The 15,586-nt window shown below is 40.6% G+C and overlaps 1 protein-coding gene across 5 annotated transcripts in view; it reads left to right on the plus strand.

Moving 5' to 3' along the window:
- Positions 1–15,586, plus strand: part of PLCB4 (phospholipase C beta 4) — a 208,890-nt gene that overhangs the window by 69,620 nt on the left and 123,684 nt on the right. For 4 of the 5 annotated variants that reach the window (XM_087775128.1, XM_087775126.1, XM_087775129.1 and 1 more), the window contains exon 3: positions 6,624–6,691. The exons of the other annotated variant lie outside the window; for it this stretch is intronic. The gene's annotated coding sequence lies outside the window, so the exon portion shown is untranslated. The remainder of the gene's footprint in view (positions 1–6,623; positions 6,692–15,586) is intronic. 5 annotated transcript variants of the gene reach the window in all.

Consider the following 15,586-nt stretch of genomic DNA (forward strand, 5'->3'; position numbering starts at 1 on the left):
TGGCACCTTCTGAGCGTGGAGAAGGGAGCTCACAGACCTGTTTTAATCCCCCACTGTTGCCTGATCATTTTGGCACAATGGTTTCGGTGTGGCTGCTATGCAGTGGCAGTTTTGTATCACTCCTGACTCACTGGTGAAGGAACAGGTGATGCCTCCAGTAACAAACAATGGGTTTCATCAAGTTGAATGAGGCAGTTACTGCTGCGATCAAAGTATTTTCTTAGCTTCTTCCTCTCTGTTCCTGCCACAGCCTGTCTTACAGAAGGTTCTTGTTTACTTTCTGTGGCAACTGTGGGCTTCTGTTTCACCATTCTGCAGATCTTTGTAATTGGGGTATGGGTATCTGTTGATATTTTTTCTTAAAATGGCCTTGTGGTTTTAGAGATCTTCCTTATTTTACATTTTAAATGTTCTGAAGCGAATGGAGAAAATAATATAGAAGCTTGAGTACAGTGCTGCAGGGAAGAAGAGTGATGTGTAACTTTTTCATTTCAAGACAGAATGAGGTCCCAGGAGCTCCTAAGACTTAAGCCTACAGAACAAACTTGTTGCTGGATACTTTAAGTAGGCATACAGATTTGAAACTTGAGTCTTTGTGAAGAGGGATGTGAGGGATTTTGATGCCAAAAACATATACAAGAACATCCCCAGAATCCAAGGGTCTTCCATGGAATAGAGGGGTGCAGCCTTGGGCCCATGGGATTAGTGGTGTGCCAGTCTCTGCAGCAAGTAGCTGCAGGAGAAAGACATAAGCGCCTCTAACTGCTGCGGGCTTATGTAATTCCCTTCAGTGAAGCAGTGATCATCAAACTGGGTTTGCTCAGATAGTACTGGTATCAGATGGTTGGGCAAGTGACTTTGCTGGAACTCAGAGTAACAGCTCTACATACAGGTGCTTACTGTGTTCAGGCGAGAAGGCTGCATACAGGCAGACGGCCTGAGGCTACAGCTAAAATCAGTGTGACAGGAGACCAAGCTAAAAGCAGAGCTTTTCCTCTATTCAGGAAGAGGCATCTCTCTGTACCCTTTAAAAGTAATTTCCTTTACCACAGTTGCAGAACCTCTGCTATAGTTTATTGGCATTGGTGCAAGTATCCCCGCTGACAAATGTGAATCCAGGATTTCATGCTAGGGATATAATGGTGGACAGGTCATTGGTTGCAATACGTATGTACACCAGAACTAACAGAAAGATGCCTGAATCAAGAGAAGCAGCAAGTGCAAAGTCCAGCAAATAGTTAAGAGTTTTGAGTTCTCCATTTTCCATGTATTACTCTAGATATGGCACATTACTGTATGCTGATTCTTAAAATCTCATCATTTTGAATACTCTTTCTTCCTCACATCCATTTAGACGTGATTTTTACTGCTCCTGTTACGACACTCTGTAGAAGTCAATGTTCCTTACAATTGTAAAGCGGCTTGAAATCACAGCCTTTAAATCCTTTAAAACATTAATCCCTAGTTCCAGCATTTTGTAAAATGCCAACTGCTGTTAGCATGCTGCAATTAAAGCACACATAAGGCAGTGCTGAAGAAAAAGATGAATGTGTCTGGCCTGCATGAAACAGAAGTATGAGGATGCAGCTCCATGTTGTATTGCCCTGGATGTAAAGCTTTTTTACCCGTTCCGTATCCCAACACAGTTTGTTTTTTCTCCTTATTCAACTGTAATTTACTGTTCCCTCAGCTGTGCTTACATATCTGTTTGTCAATCCAAACCTTAACCCTCATCAGTGAACTGAGTATAGAAAATAAGAAAAAAGAAAGAAGGAAAGAGGTAGAGTTGGGTTCAATTTTCTCCCCCCTAAAATAATTTGTCTCACAAACAGCCGCACAGACGCAACCATGTGAGTAGGATAGCAGCAAACTGCCAGTTTACTTGGTTATGCCCAAAAGGTGGTGGGAAACTTGTAAAATGTCTTTGCTACTGTGAAATTGTAGTGGGCAGCTTAGATTGCACCTGGTGAATCAGTCTCCCTAAAATAAGTACCAGTGTTCCCTGTGTAATTCCTGTGTTCCTTGTATAACTCATGTATATGTTTTGGAAGGCCTTCAGAGGAAGCTCACATCTGTCTAATGCAGGTGTTTGAACTTGGATGGACAACTCCCCCACTTTCCCTACTTGCTTGCTACAGGGTTTTTAGGAATTTCCCTAAGAACATGGCTTCTACTAGGTGCCAAAATGAGGCAGATTTGATCAACTCAATCAGGCCAGAAGTACTTTGCTGTCATAAAAACAATCAAGACCAGTTTTCTTCAAGAAAAGAAAACAGCACTGCCGTTCCTCTCTCCCTCCTTCCTGTATCCCCATCCAGCAGTGTTGTTGTGAATGCTGGCCGCGTTATTAATCTTCCAAATGGTCTAGCAGTCCTTGTATTATGGCAGAAATTACTGCTCTGCCTGGAATTCTACTGCAGTGCTTCCAGTCACAAATTTTTTTGCTTCAGCAACAATAAAATATTTCAACTTTTAGCATACTGTACAGTTGACTAGCTACACTGGGGACCAGAAAGATTTTGTATTGTTGGCTTTGGCAGTTGTTAGATCTAAACATTGCTCCATTATTTTTTATTGTGTTCTCTTATAGCAATTGAATGTTTGAGGTTTTAGAAACAAATAGAAAATGTTTGCTATTCCCTCCCTTTTGGGTTACTTTTCGTGGTCATATACTAGCAGTGCCATTCACGTTTGAATAGGTTGGTAGCTGTGTGTCTAACCCCTTTGTTGTTGTCTCTTTATTGATCAAGTCTTCAGAAGCAAGGTTCACTGAGTAGAGAGAGAGAGGCAGAGGCTCTGCAGTGGGAAGGAGGACATCTCAGCAGCAGCAGTGCATTTGCTCATCATGGATTTTTTTCGTGGCTTCAGCTTTAGGTTGGAGGTAGACAAGTAGAAGCAAAGCAAGGGTCTGTGTGTATCTGTTGTCCCTGTTACGGCAATGGTGAAAAGGGATTTATTTACTGCCCGTCAGTGTGGTTGGTAGGTGGGGCAGCAATCCGTGCTCAGGTTGAAGTGAGGATGGATTCTGTCCTGTCTGATTCCCTCTGTTGTTCAGCCCCTGTACTGGTAGCAGCGAGGAACAGTGTCTGGCAGTGGCAGTTTTCTTTTGTGTGTTGAGCTAGGTTGTTACTGCCATTTGCGCCTTTGCTATGATGCTGATTTGAAAAAAGATAATGTGCAAAAGTGTTTTAAATAACAAAGGGCTTGACCAACCCTACCATGTTGTAATTTACATCTAGCTATACATTACTGTTCAGTAGCAAATAGTTAGCATGTATGTCAGTAGTCTGAAGGGCCCAAGAACAGTTCTGTGGTTTCCACTGTGTCTGGAAATTACTTAGTTTGAGTACTGGCATGCACACTATAATCAGCAGGTTTCAGTAGGGTGATTTATGAATTACACAATGTGATTTAAAGCTCACCTTCGCAAAAATAAGATAAATGGATTGCTTGATGTACAGCAGGCCAGCTGTGTGATTGTGGACCCATTTACGTAATCACAAACTGAAACTTACCCTGTACTTCAAGTCTGTTGTTGTTTGATAAAATTAATCATATACTTTAATTTATTATCCTGTAGCTATGCACATAATTCCCATTTGACAGTCCATTTGATAACTTGTTTAACTAGGCCCCAGACTGCAATTAGCACCATGTGATATAGTTAGGCCTCAGTGATATAGTTAGACCTCAGTGCCACCTCTTGTGAATTGTTAGTAAATATTGCCAATCAGGTGCTTATATATAAAATATGTGTTTCTTTTTTACCTTGAGAGAAGCAAGATTTGTAGGAGCAGATGATATCTTTTATCAGGCTAACTGATGAGACCAGCAAACAAGCTTTTGGACGTAGGCATTTTTCCAGGTCTCTGAAAAATAGCTCCGATAATGGCGAATAATTATTTGTGTTCTCTGTCCTCCAAAAAGATGTGCAGTGATGGTGGCTGCAGTTCTTCTTTCCTTGAAAAAGGCTGGCTGGAGATTACTCGTAAAGTTGGGGAAGGGGTGGGGTTTCCTCATGGAAGTAGGCATTAAAGATTATATAAATTTTCCCTTTTGTTATTTCTTCTCACAGGAGCGTTACTGGGATCTTTCTTCAGTGAACAAGGCTAGAAGCAATTCCATTTTTGTGCCTTAGTTTTGTATAAGCATGAACTTGCTTCTTTCAGACAATGTTCACAGAAGAATCAGGTGTCAAAATCTGGGCTAGGAACGGTTGTTAGATCCCTGACAAATAAAGCTGTTCTTACACTTGACAGGCTCGCTGCAGGTTGCCTAATACAGGAATCCATTTTAGGCAGGACCAGGGCTTGGTTTGTTCCTGTTTACGGAAAAGTTTCAAGTGGAATTCATAGTTCCATCTGGAGTTACTGGAGTTGTCTAGGTTTGCTTTGAATCTGAATCGGAAGTAGAGTCTGTGTTGGTGAAGTCCATTTATAGACTACCTTATGGTGATAGAGTGATACCAGTTGTCTCTGCAGATCTTTTTATATATTATTAGTGTTCATTAGCCCTTACCTCAAAGTATTACTTATTCCTTTGCGGAGATCAACAGACTTCTCATAAATAATTCCTTTATTTTTAAGAGAACTCAGAAAATAGTACACAACTCTCGTCTCTGCTTCTGTGAGAAATTTCAAATGGTATTAGCATGCATGACAAATATGAACGACCCCTCAATATGGTTATTAAATCAGGTCGAGTTTGTGTTTGCCTAGTGCTTGGCTGATCTTGGCACTTGGTTGACAGCAAGCTGGCTGGGATTTAACCTGCATTAGGCATGGGCAATGTTTGCTTATCTAAGGGCAGGAAAAAGAAGTGACAGGTCATTTTGGCTCCTTCTGCTAACTTGGTATGGCTGTCGTACTCATCTCAAACTCAGCTCTTGTGGATTGTGTTTCATGACTTAACATGAAGGTAGGGGTTTATACCTTCATTGTCAGAATTGCTATTTTAACTAGTCCCCTTAAAGGTTAGTTGTTTTATCTTATCTCACAGCTCCATCTACTGTTGGTGCACTTGGTTATATTCAGTCTCCATCTTCAGTTTTCTCTTAAACTCACGCACAGAGCTGAAAGCTGTTTTCACCTTTCACGCACTCTTGCTGTTCGGTACCTCCTTCGTCCTCCTTGGTCTCCCCCAAATTCCTCTGCTGCTTCTCTCTTGCCCCTGATTTACTTTTAAGTGCTGTGAGCACCACCATGACACTGCTCTGACTGACAATTTTAGGTGTTACTCAGATCTCTTTGGGTCACAGACTGAAGACTGTTGCAGGAGAGGACTGCATGTCAGATGCTTAACATCTGTTGGAAAAAGCTTCTTATCTGTGCACACATCTAATTGTTTCCCCAAATTCTTACTGTGTCACATTTCTGTTACTGTTACAAACTTGCCTTGATAAGTGCAGTCTTACTTCACTCCTACCAATTTGAAATGATTCCGCAGTTTTTAGCCTGCTCCTTTGATGGTGTCATTGCCCTGTTTGCTTCTCCATCTCCTGGCTTCTCGTACATCAAACATCAACTGCCCTTTTGTACTTCCAAGGCTCTTCACCATGATTCCCAGTGGCTGTCACCTCTGCTCTGTTTCTCTCAGTAATAAGAAATGTACTCTCACCCCTGATCAGTCCAGGACCCAAGCCTTTGTTGTTAATTTTTTTCCATTCTCAACTCAAGACCTTTATTTTTTGTGGCCTCTTGCAGCAAAAGATGCCACCATAACATCTGACAAGCTGCCTCGTTATCCTTCTTCAGTTCCTCTCATAAAGTCTCTTTTCTATAAAGAAACCACTATTTTGAGACTCATGTGTAGAAAGTATTGTCTTGTTATTTCCAAGGCCCCTCATACCCCTCCGGCTTAGCTATGTGCATCTCTGGCAACTTTTCCTATGAGCTGTTTGGGACACAGAAGAACTTGGGTTCTGTTTTGGTACAATGCCAGACAAAATAGCATGTGGCCTATGACTGCAGCTCTGAGGTGGTCTGGAAATATAGATGATACTAACATGCCTTGTGCTAAAGGTTTTAGTTGCAATAACTTGTGGGTGAAACCTGGCCATGTGGCAGGCAGGATGCTTGGAAACCTTAGGAATGGGTGTCCAGGAGGATCGTTGTCCTCATATTTTCTAATGCTCATGCTGTGCTCTTGTGTTACTAGTCCTGGGTTACTGGAGCTTGTCTGTTACTCATTCTGAAGTGAAATCTTCCGACTTTATGTTGCTCATCTAAAGAAGATGTGAAACACAAACAATTAAAATCAGCTAGCATTTATTCTGGGAAGATATAAATGTGGCAACACTGTTCAGCTGCTCCTTTGTGATGGTTATTAATCATTCAGGATGCTTTATGAATGTTAAAAACTGTCCTGGCATGGTGCAGTGGGGAATGGCATGCTTCATCCAGAGCTTCCAACAGTACCAGCCACGACTTATCTTTTTCTATGTAAGGTTATATAGCAAAACACGTCCCATGAAAGATTTTAACAGTGACGTAACCAAATCCTGTTCTGAAGTGTTTGTCTAGATACTGTACTTTTGTGGACTGAGAGGGGCGTTTTTGCCAATAGTGAGATCTAGCAGATAACACCAGGTTTTATACTGATCATCTTGTTTTATTGCTTCACAGAAGGAAGAGTTTCCCAGCACATCAGTCTAATTAGACCAGTGTTTATCCATCCAGTCCAGAACTGCTTTGTAAGTTGCTTGCTTGTAAACTAGAAATGACAGTTGAGTAGAATTTGCAAATGTGGTGCTAATGGATTCTCTCTCTCTCTCTCAATGTATCAGTTTAAACTTTTGGTCCACTATTGTATGACTCCGAATCAAGTGTGTGTGTGTATGTGTATGTATATATATATGTATATGACTTCGCTTCATATATATTATTCTGTCATTAGTAAAATGAAACTAATTAAGAGTATCAGAGAACGAAGAGGCTGTTACTTGGCACGTAATTTCTATGTCTTATGTGTTTCATAGCAGTATTGGCTTATAATATTTTAAAATCTCAGCCTGCCACCATCTTCTGCTGGTTTCTGCGGAGATGTCAGACTGTGAACCTCGTCGGGAGCCAATTTTTTTCTTAAAGAACAAAGGAAAACACACACACACGCACACTTTTTTTGTATTGTGGTGTAACTGCTGATGAAGTAGCACGTGTATTACAGAGATGTGAACGACTCGCTGATGTTGGGAGGAAGGTCAGGGAGCTGGTGGTGTCACTGAAGTCTTTGTAACCTGATCCAATAGCTTAAGATAGCTAAGACCCAAAAGAGACAGCTTTACTAATTGAGGAGGCAGCTTGGGGAACAGTAGGGAGCGACTGTAGCGTGTGGGGCATGGGTTGTTGCCACTGGAAAACTGTTGACTGGTAAATTCCAAGATAGCTATTAGTAGCATTATTTCCACAGTGAGAGCCTGCTCAGTTTGTGAGGGAATAGTCAGGGGTCATGACATGTAGATGACCAGGTTGTGAAGAGGAACTTCATGAAGAAGTAGCAGGTAGAAACACACTTCTGTACAGCAGGGCTGCCTAGGCAGCTATTAGGATTCCAGAAGCACTCCCAAATTGCAGCTTAACAAAACCTTAACGTAGCTTTTGCACTTACCTAGCTCTTGTTTGGTTCATACCAACCTCAGTAATTGCCATGACAAAACTAAGCCAACAAAAAGATCAGCCAAATGTTCCACCTAGTTCTTGCTCTCGCTAAATGGGAGACATCTTCATGATTGAATTTTGAACTCTGTTGCCGTGGATGAGTGTCATGCAACACTGGCAACAGATGAAACTGCTGAGGTGCAAAGCCTGCAGACTAATAAGAAATACTGGATCAGCGGCCTGCATTTAGAAGTACTTTTTTTCATCCAGAAAATCCAAGATTTCAAGTCCAAAGGAAAGTAACTACTCCTCCAGACAATTCCTTGTGGTGCACCTGAATGTCTTGCTCCTTAATGCATATCTGTGTGTTATGGAAGCTGTGTGTTAGGATCAGGTTCACTGATAAACTGCGTAACAGCCACTATGGAGTGGCCAGTCTGCTTAAATGCTCTCATCTGCTGGACCAGTGTCACCAAGGGCTCTGGATCACCCAAGTGAATCTCATAGTGGGCAATGGAGAATGTTTCAATCTCTTTCTCTGCAATCAGTACTGTGCAGAAAAGCCTACGTGTACCCAGCAGTGAGGGAAAAGGGAGTACTACCTGGTACAGGGATTATCTGGAATTGCCTTCTTCACCTATAAAATAGGTTTGGCTCCAGGCCAGACAACTCAGAATCCTCTCATCTCATACTCCCAGCTCCATATTCTCCATGGATATACCAGAGTACTGCTCTATTTGGTTTTCCCCTTTGCCATTGCATGGGATGCCAGTATTACTGATAATGCCTAAACTGAATCTGTTTGTTACTAGTAAAGCTTAAATCAGTGATTAGAACAGTTGAAAAATGTTACCATTTTCCTGCAAATACAGCTAGTGCTAGGCAGAGCTTACTAATACAAACTTGAGAAATTGTGGGTGGATGTTGTATTCCTGAGGGGTGAAATAGCTGACAATACATGGCAACTGACAAACAACAACAGAAGTCTTTTTTGGCATTCATATGGGGCCAAAGGGAATACATGCTGTTCAGAAATCAAGTGGATAATGAAGTGTTTGGCTAGGGTAGAACAATAATATCCAGGCTGTCCTGGAGTTCAGAAAGCATTTGTGTTGTTACTGAGCTGCAGTGGTTGGTTGGTGCGTATGGATGCGTATGTGTGTGTGTATATCCAAAATGAAAATGTGTCTTCAATTACTTAAACTTCAAAATACCAAAAGTGATTAGGCTACATTTGGACTTACTTTTAAAGTAAAGTGCTCTTTTAGAAGTATAAATAAGTATTTATTTAAAACCAAAACAAACTTCAGCATTGGAGTCCAGTGTTAAACCTCTAAAGAGATCTGTGACCCATGAAGGCTCATCTTAATCAACTGTGTTTGCGTTCTGTACTTAAGCCTTATGATAGCCTTGCTGGCTTTGAATATTTCATGTGTAGCTTGGAAGCCTGTTTGAACCTTTCTTGGAGTCAAATCGTTTTTTCACGTCAATCCTGAAAGTAAAAACCTGTACATGAGGTCGTTGAAGTAACAGGTATTAGAGAACTTTCTTTTATTTTAGTTAAGTACACAAGATTGCACAGCGGATGAGATCTGTTTAGCACAGCAGCTTGCTGGAAATACTGGGAATGATAGCTCGTATTCAATAAGCAATTTTTTTTTAAGAATACAGAGTTTGTTTAAAACATTTCAGCTGTTGTTGTGTCTGGTGCTTCTTGTATAATAAAATGACACAGTGACTTCACAGCAATTAAGAAACTCCTTGTTTTGATATACCCTTGGTGCTTCAGTGAGAGTTGCCTAGCAATGTCAGGCTGCTGATACAGCCAGAGCTTTTGCCTTGCAAGGACACCTATGTCACCTTTCTGTCAGATGTTACCTCTTTTGGTCCTCAATCTCTTTCATAAACGCTTGGAAGTTCAGTTGTCTTTTGTGGATTTTTTTTTTCTTTTCTTTTTCTCCCTGCTGCTTCTGTTTGTTACAGTTAATTGTTGTAAGACCAGAATGAGACATTTTATTGTGGTGAGGATGAGTAACAAAAGCAGCCAGGACATGTTGTTTGTTACAAAAACTTGAGTACCGCCTTTGTGAAATTTAACATCAGTTGCTACAAAAAAAAAATTGCTTGCCCTTTCTTTCTGTTTTTCAAGTATGTCATACCTTGAAGTTCTCTGCTACAGGCAGTGTTTTGTGTTCTGGTTGCTGAGCTGGTGAAGTCCAAATGTTTCATAAAAGCCTCTTTGGGAGAAGGAACCAAGCAATTTCTCCTTCGTGCTAGCAGCAGGGTTATTAAGGCTTCATAACTTCTTACTCAGAGGTAGGAGCCAGAGAAAAGGAAGGTGGGCCAGACTTGCAGAATTAGGGGGGGAAAAAAAAACCACAAGCAGCAATTTATTGCTCTAGTTCTAACCTAATTTACTGAGTCATTCTTCTGGTTGAAAGGTTTTGTATTCTCATGTTGCACTGTGGTTCCATAGTTTTGAGGCCATCATAAAAATGAAGGGAGGCCTGGAGGAAAAGATACAGAGATAGGCGTAGGCAGCAATCCCACTGCTGTCTCTCCTTGGATGTCTGTGCCTGGGTTCCAAGGGTGGAATTTTAGTCAGCGTTAGCGGATTAGATTATATAACTGTTAGCTCGGTTTTGTGTTATTTAGAGCTTGTTCTTATGAATTTAATAAGTTGATTATACAAACTCATGAAAGGAAAACTCCTCAAGAAAACAGTTTAACACAAAAATACTGCTTATGGCTTAAAGTCTGAGCAGCAAACTGCAGAAGAATATTCTGAGAGAAGTGTAGCTACGTGCTTGGCCTGATCAGGTGTGCTCCCCTAGGTATCACCTCATGGCCACCATGGGTGGTAGAGTCTTTGATCGGGCCTCGTATGGTTATTGTGTTATTGGATGGATACTTCTTTAAGAGTTAAAATCCAGTGTTTTGTTGCTTCTCTTCTGTTCCAGGCAAAAATAAAAACTGCACAGGTGACATTACATTGTTAGCAAGTGTATGGCACAGCATACACCAAACTACAAGGAACTCCTAGAGGGAGCAAAAGACATTGCTGACTAGCATTTGCTTTCCTCTCTTCTCATATTAGACAAGCTCTGTCTGTTGCCATCCTGTTGACTCTGTGCTCACTACTGATTACAGGGATAAAGACAGGAGAGTGTATTTGGTTCCCCCACAGTGAGAAAAAGGTGAGAGCCTGCTGTGCCCCCTGAAGATGCATGCTTGTGAAACTGGCATCATTCAGTCTTTAGCTTTTGATGAATTTGCTCGTCTTTCCCCAGCACTTCAGTAACAAGATGCCACCGTGCAGCTGCTTTGTTATTTCTGCTTGTGAGTTGGAGAAGGGACAAAGTTAGAGAGTGTGTGGCTTTGAACACCTCAGTTACTGGCCAGAGGTCCCAGTCCAGCATCTTATTCATCAGATGTATACCTCCTGTCCTCTTTTCCCTTTCCCTCATAAAAGAGTAGGTATGCAAAGGGCCTGACGCTTAGGAAGCACGCAGAGGTCTTGTTGATGATTAACTGAGGCTTGTCCAGAGACCAGTGCTAGCAAAGACTGTATCCTACTATTCGAAGCCATAGAGTCAAGGCCTGTAAACTCTGATTGGTTTCCTATAAAATACAGCAAAGCTCCCATTCAGGGGCATGATCGTATCCCCTTATGAATTGATGTGGACTTCTCTATACAGACACCGTGGGTCTCTAGTGTTTCACTTAGCAGTTTACTAATTAACAAATGAACTCATAAATGCAATATAGGTGGTAAAGGTGTCAGTAAGTCATCTACCAAGTTCAGCCAGTTCTGCGTAGTGCACATCTACATGCTGCTGAGAGAAAACAGGCAATCAAACCAAAAAACCCAGACTTGACAGTGTACCTTGGATGTTATTAGCAATCAGTAGTGTTACTCGAGTTAGTGAGCCTGTTAACAACCCGGTATTAAGATATTTCTGTTTTACCATATAACCACAGTATCTAAAAAAAACCAGCCATACAGAGAACCCCAGGACTTCATTGGGTTTGAAAGTGGACAAATACACTACAAAAGAAGTTTTCTGCCCAGAACAGAAATAAACTGTGATCAAGGAATGACTTGTAAGAGTTAAAGTTGGGAAGGTCAGAACTAAGGAAGTAAGGTAGGGGTTTTTTTTCTGGAAATGTCTAAGTACTTGCAGCTGTAAGTGGAGGTAACTCCTTTTAGGACTGCTGAAAATGAACGAAATAAGTAGAAATCCTTATATACTATTTTAAATTATTTCCCTTGTTTTCTTTTGCCTGCCTGTCTTTGCTTTTTTTTTTTTTTATGTGTCTCAAATTTGTATGGCAATTTATGTTAATTATCCCTGGAAATTCATAACAATGACTGAATTACACTCAAGAAAGTAAGTTTTAGTGCAGTGTGACACTTGCAACTGTGCAAGTCTCAAAGCTCCTTTTTACTGATTGCTTTCTCAATTTTGGTGTATAAGAAGTCTAATTATTTATATATATGTGTAACACATTATGTGTTTGTATACAGCCAGGCAGTATATTTTCCTTGTAGAAACAATTTGTGTACGTGGCTTCTTGCCAAGAAAACAGCTTTCCTGACATTTAGTATATCTCTGTCTCAATCTGTCAGTTTAACTCAGCACAAAACTCCTTTGCAGAGGACCTGTTTGCTAGGTAAAACATCTCTGAGTAACTGCTTTGACCGTGTGCTGGGGACGTTAGTCATGGAGAGAGGCTGCATGAGAAAGAAAAACCCAACACGACCCATCTGGTTGCACTCCATTTAAAATGGGCATTTCCCTGATGATCCCCAGAAGTGAATCTTAATAAATACCTTTAGAAAGGTTTCTTTCCTTTGCCCTGCTCCCTTCGTGTAAGGGAATAATGCTGTGCAGAGATATAGCGGATTTTTAGGAGCCTGGTCTCCTAACTTTAATCATCTTCTAACATTCAATACAGACATGTCTTCTGGGGTTTTTTCAAGTCTACATCTTATTCTAGAAGTAGGTAATCTTTGAATCTCTGTATCTTAGCCTCAACTGGAAAAATAGTTCACCTTATGCATGCTCTGATTGTTAGGAATGAAAGCTCTATTTCGCAGCGGCCACAGGAATTGTAACTCTTCAGCTGTGCTCACTGGGAAAAACGTACAGCCAAAAAATATGAGATATAAGATCTTTTGCTGGACTACTTTTGAGTTGATCTGGGATGACAGAACCTATTTCAGGCCAACAGTCATTCTGAGGTTTCCATGGAGATTAATGATGTCAGACGAGCAACATCTGAGTGCAGTTTGCTAGAAAACAAGGCTATAATGTTATAGTGGAGAAGTGAAGTCTTTGCATTTTTGTAAACTCATAGAATAGTGAAGCACGTTTTCTCAGTGGATTGCAATTTGCTTTTGATTTGTGCTGAACATGAGCTGAAGTAATGCTTTTGCAGCTTGGTGGTTTTCCTGCAGTTTACCTCAGTGCTGTAAGTGATGATTTCAGTACCATCTCGTATACCATCTGTTTTAGCTTTGATTGCTGTTCTCTTTACTTGCTCATTTTGTGTATTCTCGTATTACCTTATTAAACTCTCTGGCATTTTCTGTCTGCACTGAATTGCCTTGCCTCAAGGGTGATGCCCAGGGTTCCCTGTGAATATATTTGCAATGCATGAGCATCAAAATTAGAGTAAGTTAGACCTCTGCTGAGTTGTCTGAAACTTAAGAGCTGCCACAAAGGATAGTAGGCGTAAGAGAGGGGAGAAGTGGCAAAGTGGGAATATATAAAAGTTTAACAGAGGCATAATTTAAAGCTAAAATTTGACCCTTGAGAATTTGAAAACTGTTACCATTGCTTGCAGTTTTATAAAGATTAAAATGCCACTCCACTGTGGAGAGATTACTGACCAAGGAACTGAATGTGTTAGAATCAATAGCGAAGGCATAGCATTTTTGCATGGGGTTTTTGCAAAGGGAGGGATTGGGAGATCTGAAGATGCCTCAGTCCCACTGAAATTTTGTAGCTTTTTAGCAACTCTTGAATGGGAAGCAGGCTCTGCAAGCAGCGCTGGTTCCCTGTTATTACCTAGGGTTTTTTTTTTCAGTTCCACAACTGTGATTTTGCTATACATTATTTGAGGAAGTCTTGTAAAGTTAAGTTTACCAAAATAAAAGTCAAGAAGCAGTACTGAAATTTGGCCCATTTTTCAGGTTGAGCAGAAAATGGGGGGGGGGGGGGGAACTTGTTCAAAATAAGAAAACTGGGGGGAAAAAAGTCCTAAGATTTTATGCTTAAGTTGAATTTACGAAGCCACTTGTGGCTTCTAGAACACTGCCTATAGAACGGTGCTCGTGCATACATGCGCACATACTGAAGAACAGTCAGAATAACAGTAATGATGGTAAACAATGTCAAGTCTCTGCTTTGCATGTTTTTCTCAGAAGATTATTAAACGGAGAACAGTCTTTTCTGGAGCATCTACTATGCTTCAGTCACCATACTTGGCTCTTGTTTCGTAACTGTAATTCTAACAGAAACATCTTTTGTGTAGAGGGAAGCACCAGACTATGTAAACTTGCTTTTATGACTTGCATAAATTGTCAAAAGGTACTCATATTTTAAAGAATTTATTTTTTAGAAAGCAAAGTGGCAAAGCACCTCTGACCTCAGATCCTTTTATGTCTGAGTTCGGCAGAAAAGGAATTATTTTTTCCCCAAGCCACTTTCTAAATTCCTGAAATGCAAAGCTTACACATGGCCTACTCTCATACTGACTCAACTGACAGTTCCTTCTGAAAATCAGGGCAAGTTAATACATTCCACATGTTCTCTGCCCCAGTTTTTCAAATTGATTATTTTGAAAAGCTAAGTAAGCCTATCTTTATTTTGCAGGAAATGTTTGGTGCCATTAGGCAGCGATGCTGTTGAAAAGAACAAAGCTGGAACAGCTTTTGATAATGTCCTCTGAGAAATGGCCAATTGCTATACAAGTGATACGAACAGGACTGTTCTCACTGGGTGCTGAGCACTTGAAAATTCACGCACTTCACTCATGAGCCTAAAAAGGAGTGAAATTCTTTTGGAGCCTTAAATATTGAGCCATTTTGAAAATCTGTCCCCGTATGTGTAATATGAACGTATGCTATATGACTGCTTTACAGTAATGCAGTTACAGGTGTCTGACCATTACCTGGAGGGCTGAAGCTTTTGTGTATTACTTCACTTAAAAAAGGGGGAAAATCTGTTATGGGATTATGTCCTATGAAGCAATACAGTCTTTTTGCAGGTCTGGGCTTAGCGAGTTAGCGAGTTTCATACTTGGATAGCAGGAGTTATCTCAGTGTGGGAAGAGAAGCCTGGATGAAACAGCTACAGGCTGCAGTCTTGTTATTTCCTGTGAGAGATTAAGGTTTAATGAAATGTTCTGTAATCCGTAACAGTGTTGAAGCACCTTTGTGTTTGTTAAATGGACAGAGGAAGCGCAGAGTAGAGGAAAGTTATGGAGAAAGAATATTGTTCCATATGTTTTAAGCACATTCCTTTAGGAGAATAATTTTTCACATCTAATGAGTCATGCACATGGTTGCATAATTGATTGACATTTTATATGCAAGTATTCTTCCATCCATCTAAATTTTGCCCTTCAAACACTGCCTTTTGACTCGGTTCTGTTACTAGCATACCATGTTTGGCAATGTTTTGGTATGCTGAGTTTACTTGACCAAATACAAATTTTACTTAACCAAATATAAAGTAATGGCCTGACAAATACAGAGATAGGAATCACTAAGCTTGCAGCAGAGCATAGCATCTTTTTTAATATTGCTTTTTTTTTTTATATTTTGCTGTAAAAAAGAACAGTCGTTATCTGTTTCCACCTCCTTATCTTCTCTTGATCTGTCACCTTTTTCTCCTCTCTTCGCCCATCGTGCCAGTGGCTTTGGCAATGACGGAGCCTTTTGCACGTACTGACCTCCACATCTCTACTGGTGGAGTGGTTGC

Source organism: Nipponia nippon, unplaced genomic scaffold, assembly GCF_047370975.1.
Source record: "Nipponia nippon isolate SJK-2023a ecotype South Korea unplaced genomic scaffold, ASM4737097v1 scaffold_4, whole genome shotgun sequence".
NCBI classification, from domain to species: Eukaryota; Metazoa; Chordata; class Aves; order Pelecaniformes; family Threskiornithidae; genus Nipponia; species Nipponia nippon.